A 6,952-nucleotide genomic window follows, 5' to 3' on the forward strand; every position below is an offset into this window, starting at 1 on the left:
AAAAATATTAGGTAGTTATGAATACCACAGCCTGAAACAGCCTGCCGCTGGAGTGATTGTCAATTAAATGAATCGGATGCCTAGAACTGCTACAACTTGCAATTACCACAAAACATTTATGAATTCAATAGTATTTTTCTGACTATAAATTTAAAAAATTTATTAAATTGATTAGTTTTCGAACTGATAAAATTTCAACTACTTTAATATTATATAATTTCAATATGATTTGTATATTTCATAATTATAATGTGTATTTTAATATTCAAAGTTATGAATTAGAAATATGTTATAATTATTTTATAACATCTTTCTAAACATGCTTTCGAATCAGAAAGTAGAATTTTGCAATCAAAATTTCTACCACTCTGATAAGGATGCCAGTATTAATCATTTCTTGACCACTACAAGTATAATTTATCATCTCTTTATCTTCAAATAAAATTTGTCTTTAAACGAAATTCTGATAAACTAGAATTTTGAAATCTTAATTGCAGCTCTCCAATAACATTTCAACTGAATTTTTTGCCATATTATTGCCAAAAAGAATTTATTATTAATTTCTAACTAATTTCTGACTAACTAGACTTCTTAAATTTTAACTGAAGCTCTGTGCTAAAACCCTATGTTTCAATCGTTTCCTGACCACTATGAACACTATAAACATAGTTTATTGCCTTATTATTGCTAAAGGAAATGCATCATAAATCGAAATTTTCTAACTGACTAGGATGCTCAAATTTTAAATGAAACTGTGTGATGGATGAAAATAGAAAGTTTTAATAGTTTCCAGGCCCCTAATTGCAGAACTTATTGTGCTATTGTCAAAGTATATTTATCTTTAATCAAAACTTTCGACTAGCTAGAGTGCTAAATCAATAAAATAAAATTTTTAAAACCTACGTATTTTGGAAACACTATAGAAAAAAGAAATTTTGTTTTTTTTTAAATCTCAAGAGAAAGACACAACTTTCGTAATCAACTTCAATCGCCTCCAAAAAAAAAAAAAAACCAAAAAAAAAACTCCTCCTCGTCTTTCCAAAGTGATCTGCTCTACCTTTTTCTTTCTTTCTTTTCTTCTTTTTTTTTTTGTTTTTTTGTTTTAGATCTAGAAAAAAAAGAATTTTTTTATAATACTTGTGAAACGTTATTTCAAAGCTTTTATCCTAAATTTATTCATCATTTAATGAATGTAATTTTAGATGACAGAATGCAAGTCGTTTAACAGATGCAGTAGATAACTATGTTCCTAACTTTTTTCGTCTGTGGAACCCTAAAGATCAAACTTCTTTCGGTAGAACCCCAATGTAAAATAGCGTATATAAAAACAATTGTGATCGCATTAACCAATAAAAGAGCGCTCTATTTTGAAAATATTTAATAAGAGAAAGGAAATTTTTTCATTGTTTTGTTCATTAGTAGCCTTAAATTAGGTTTTAGAATCAGACAGATGAATCCACACTCCTCGAAGCTGTTTTTAGTTATAAACTTATTGTTGATATAAATACATAAGCTTAAAATAAAATTAATAAGCCGAATTACGGAAATGAAAGCTAAGGAATTGATATAAACGTTGAAAACCAGGTAAACATATTATTTTACTTTGATTTGAAAAGCGCGAGGGGAAATACTAATGCAGTTTTTCATAAATGCAAATCATTCTCATAATTTATTCATGATATTGTTAATCGAGAAATAATAGTTTAAAAAAATTACATTTATTTTTCATTGGCATTTATACTTTAATTTTATGAAGAGAACCGAAGTACTAAATAAATAATAGATTATTAATTAAATATAATTATAAATGTAGATCTCAAAAATCATTACCGTGAGGTAAAAACCTCGGAACCCCTTTACGGAATCCTAGCGTTGCACATTTGGGAACCGCTGCACTAGATAGTACAATTATTTTTTTTAACAAATAGTTTTCTTATATTTAAGCGTTATATATAACTCGTCATAAGCGTTGTGGCTGATTTCACAAGTTCCGATTTGTATCAATCAGGTTTAAAAAATTAGTTTCGTTTCAACCGTATTTTTTTACTAAATTAACATTAAAAATTGTTTGATTAAAAGCTTCATTCACTTCAAAAAATTACAAACAGGAAAAAACAGGCGACATAATTCAAGCGCTCAAAAACAGGAGCCCATTTTCAAGACTTGCAGACGTGAATGAGAAGAAAAAGTGATTTGAAATATAAAACGTAAAGTTGCCAACGAAAAATGGAAAGATAAAGATGAGAAATAAGGGAGAAGGTGAGAAACAAAAGAGGAAAAAAAAGCACTTGGAATTATTTACTTTACGTTAAAAGTAGTTGCAATGAATTGCTACAGAACTATTCATTCGTATCGCACTACACACTACACTGCTTTATTTAAAAAGAAAAAATAGCGCACTTCACTACAAACTACGAAAAAAATAGCAACAATTAATAGCGCACCACTTCCGACCACTGCATGTTATATACCCAGCCTACCAGATTCCGATGATCCGGGAATTTGTCCCGAATATTAGTGTTTAGGAAAAAAAGTAAACACGAAATTCCCCTTTTAGTTGTTAAACTTGGATAGAACATTAAGAATGAGCATTTTTTGCTGTGTCCATTTTCTTAAACACGTTCAAATTCGTGTTTAAGAAAATGGATACCATTTTCTTAAACACGAATTTCAAGCTGTGTACCTACATTTTCTTAAACACGAATTTCAAGCTGCGTCCATTTTCTTAAACACGAATTTCAAACTGTGTGCAATTTCTTGAACACGCATTTTGAGCTGTGTCTAGAATAAAAAGCACACCAATGATATATTTCTAATTATACAACGCAGTTAAAATATAGAGTTTTACTGTAAATTAATTTCTCCGTAATTACGGCATCGTCGCAGAAACATTTTTAAGAAGATGCACTAAAAGATGTTGCTTATTTAGAAGATTAAAAATGTTTCTGAAATATAAATGAAATATGCGTTGCATGGCTCAGCTTACCTAAAACAATTGCATATTCATTGAGCAAGGAATCCAAAACTTTAGCTAATGAATGTCTTGGTACAGCTTTTGAGTAAAGTGTTCTTGCAACTTTAATTAAAAAGTCAATTAAGAACTCAGTAGAAATTTAATATATAATTATGAAAGACGCATCGTTGCCATCACTAAATTAAGCACTAATTTTCAAGAAAATTACTTAATAAACAAATGTTTGGCGATTTCAAATTTAAGTTTTTCATTGTTTATGAAATATTTACTCTAAAATCTAATTCCGTGGATCCCCAAATAGTGATCCACGGAAAACCATGATTCCGTGGAAGGGTCACAGAGATTCCGAGAGTTTGGACATTTTATACATATAAGCAGTTATGATTTTCGGAAACCTTAATTAAATTTATATTCAATATATCATCCATTATTCATTTAACATATACGTTATTATTATGAAATTATTTTATCAAAATGCTTCTGAAGAAAGAAAAGTAAAACTAAAAAATGCATTTTCTAATAACAATATATTGAATGATTAATGAAGGATATACATTTATGAAAATTTGGAATAAATAAAAATAATCATGTAGAAATGTGTTTCTCTGATAACATTTCTCAACATTTATTTTATTCCTTTGTTTTTTTAATTTCAATAATAACTATATTTCAACTCATTCATTCACGCACAAAAACCAAATTATGGTTTTTCACCAGATATTTAATACCAGGCAAGATGCCATCCCAGACCTCCAAATTCAACTTTCTGCCATAAAACCCAATTTTAAGAAAAGTATTGATAAAACGATTGGATAAAAAAATTTCATACTTCGTGCATTCATTAAATATTTTAAAGTTAATTAATAAAATTTCAATGATTAATATTTTCAAAATAATTAACGGTCCTGATGGAAAGATAGCCTAATGGAATTTATTCATTAAGTCTCGGAGTTCCAGCAGAAGATCGATTATCAAGGGTGCCACAACCGAAAAAAATTGTCAACCGCTTTTCTAAAAAGATAAATATTCGGAAAAAAAGTATTTTTATTCCGAGTTTTACACTTCACGTGCATATTTTCTACTTTTCAGTTCCAAAATTAGTTTAAAAAATTGCGTCCATTTTGTTTTCATTTTATAAGAATAACTTAATGAACATTACTCCAATAGCAGACAGGAAAAAAAATAATAATAATTAGTCCAGCTATTTCTCATTCATATTTTAAGAAACTTTACTTAAATATACTAAATTCATGGCAAAAGAAATTTAACTACGAGAACAAATTGCAGCTTGAATAATAAAAAGAGAAAAAAAGTGCCGCAGACGCGGCAAATCCACCGTGACTAACGGTATGACTTTCTTTTTTAAGGTGTCATTTAGGAAAATGCTTCATTTGCAACTTAAATGAAAATTAATTAACCGTATACCAAAAAATTAGTTCCAAAAAAATAACTCTTTAAAATTTATAAATTTTGTTATAATCTCTTTTGTTTTTACGATTCCACATTCTGTTGAATTTTTTTTTTCCATTGAATTTGTTAATGTACTTTTAACTTATTTTTTGGCCTTAAAATGGACAAACATTAATTGTTAACTGAAAAGCCTGCGATAATAACAGCACTTGGTCATTTATTTAAATGATTTTACAACTTTTACTTATAAACTATGTACTGCTATCGTAGCAACATCTGTATTTGCATAACAACAAAATAAATATAATTACTTACTGCATGTGAGACATAAGTATTAATAAGAAACTAAGAAAAGTACGTAGGGTAACTGTTAACTGTAACTACAAGTAGTTTTTTGTATGATTTTCCTAGATAGCAAGATAATGCATTAATAGTTTAATCTTGTTTTAATAAATTGAATTTGGTTCAATAATTTCGACCGCCGCTGCTTATAAAAATTATAATACATATGCTTCTATATATAGAAAACCGAAAATAATAAATTGGTTACATCTTAAATTATCAAATTTCAATATATATATGTATATAGTATTTCTTTTAACCTTCACTACTACCGAAAATTATAAATTGATTTCATCTTAAATTGTCAAATTTGTATATATAAACTCATGTTTGTGAAAATTGCAACACCATGAAGGACTTACGCGAGTGAGCTGAAATTTTCAGGAAATGCAAAGTAGAGCATGATATGCAAATGATTAGAATTTCAGACCCGTAGCGCATGCGTATGCTGAGCAGCGCCCTCTGAACGGCGGATGGATCCGAATAAATAGACGGCTGTAGCCAAGCGAGTATGGTTATCGGTGGTTATCTGCTAGTGGTAAACGTTAGCTTAGTCATTACTTATGCCTATTCGACGAAAGAGAGCGAGATTTCAACAACTTACGGAGTTTAAACGGGGGAGAATCATCGGCCTTCGTGAAGCTGGATTATCTTATCGTGCAGTAGCCGCTCGTGTGCAGCGTAACAGCAGCACAGTGATGCGTGTTTGAAAGCAGTGGATGGACGAGTGTCGGACAACTCGGAAATCCGGGAGTGGACCCCGAAATGTCACGTCAGCTCGCGATGATAGACACCTGTTCGGCGTTGCGCTAACGGACCGTACGGCTCCCTCTAGACAACTGGCAGCACGGTGGTCAATAGCTACAGGTGTTTCATTGTGTGCTTTATCAATTCGTAGACGTCTGCTGCAGCGTGGACTGCGCGCAAGGACTCCTTTATACAGGATCCCCCTCACGCTAAACCTTCGCCGCCTGCGGCTGCAATGGGCCAACCAGCATAGGGACTGGCGTGCTGATTGGCAGCGTGTCGTGTTTTCTGACGAATCTCGCTTCAATTTGTGGTACCATGATGGCCGCATTCGTGTCAGACGCTATGCCGGTGAACGCCATCTTCCGGAGTGCGTTATCGAACGCCACAGTGGACGAACACCCGGAGTTATGGTCTGGGGTGCCATAGCATATCATGGACGATCTCAATTGCTACGAATTGTGGGTAATCTGAACAGCAACCGGTACATCAGTGAAGTTCTACAGCCCCAAGCTGTTCCCTTCCTTCAAGCCTTGCCAGGTGCTGTATTTCAACAGTACAATGCCCGCCCTCATATTGCTAGGACTGTTCAATCCTTCCTTGCATCGCGACAGGTACAACTTCTTCCTTGGCCGGCGTATTCCCCGGATATGTCGCCGATTGAACATGTGTGGGATTTCGTTGGTCGGCGTCTCGCTCGTAATCCTCGTCCTGTTGCTTCTACAGACGAACTTTGGGTACGCATACAAACAGTATGGAATTCTCTTCCTCAGACAGACATTCAAAGTTTGCTTGACTCCATGCCACGTCGTGTAGCAGCACTTATTGCGGAGCGTGGTGGCTACACAAAATACTGATTTCGATCTCTTGTTATTGTTTGTTTGCTTTGAAAGTTTAATCATTTATTTGTACCACTACCACTCAACTGTGTATTAAATTTCATTCAATTATGACTATTCCTTCATGGTGTTGCAATTTTCACAAACAGGAGTTTATATTTCTTTACGAGTTCACTACTGCTGGAATTTATTCCGAAACTCGTAAAAATTAGTGAATATATGAGGCAAAATATATTTAAGAAAAATTCTTTTTAAATTTTCCATTAATAAAAAAACAGATTCGTGTAAAAAAAATATACACATTAGAAATTATTTTCTCTCAAAATTATTATTTTAAAAATTTTTTAAATGTTCAGCAAAACTGCTGACACAATACATTCAACTTTCATTTTAAATTCTATTGATCTGAACTGAAGTAACTGAAAATATAATTTGAACACATATGAGGCTAAGTGATTAGAACTCTTATGGCTTCTGTTCTTAAAATAGAACACTCAAATTGTCAAGAGGGTAGCATTTCTCAACTACCTTACCTTTCAGGGGCTAAATACCCAGATTCGCAAAAATAACCAACGATTTGAAAATTCCATTAATGAAAAAGTGAATATGTATAGCTTAATAGGCTCTAATTAGCTATTCT

The sequence above is a fragment of the Parasteatoda tepidariorum genome, chromosome 2 (assembly GCF_043381705.1).
Source record: "Parasteatoda tepidariorum isolate YZ-2023 chromosome 2, CAS_Ptep_4.0, whole genome shotgun sequence".
Classification (NCBI taxonomy): Eukaryota; Metazoa; Arthropoda; class Arachnida; order Araneae; family Theridiidae; genus Parasteatoda; species Parasteatoda tepidariorum.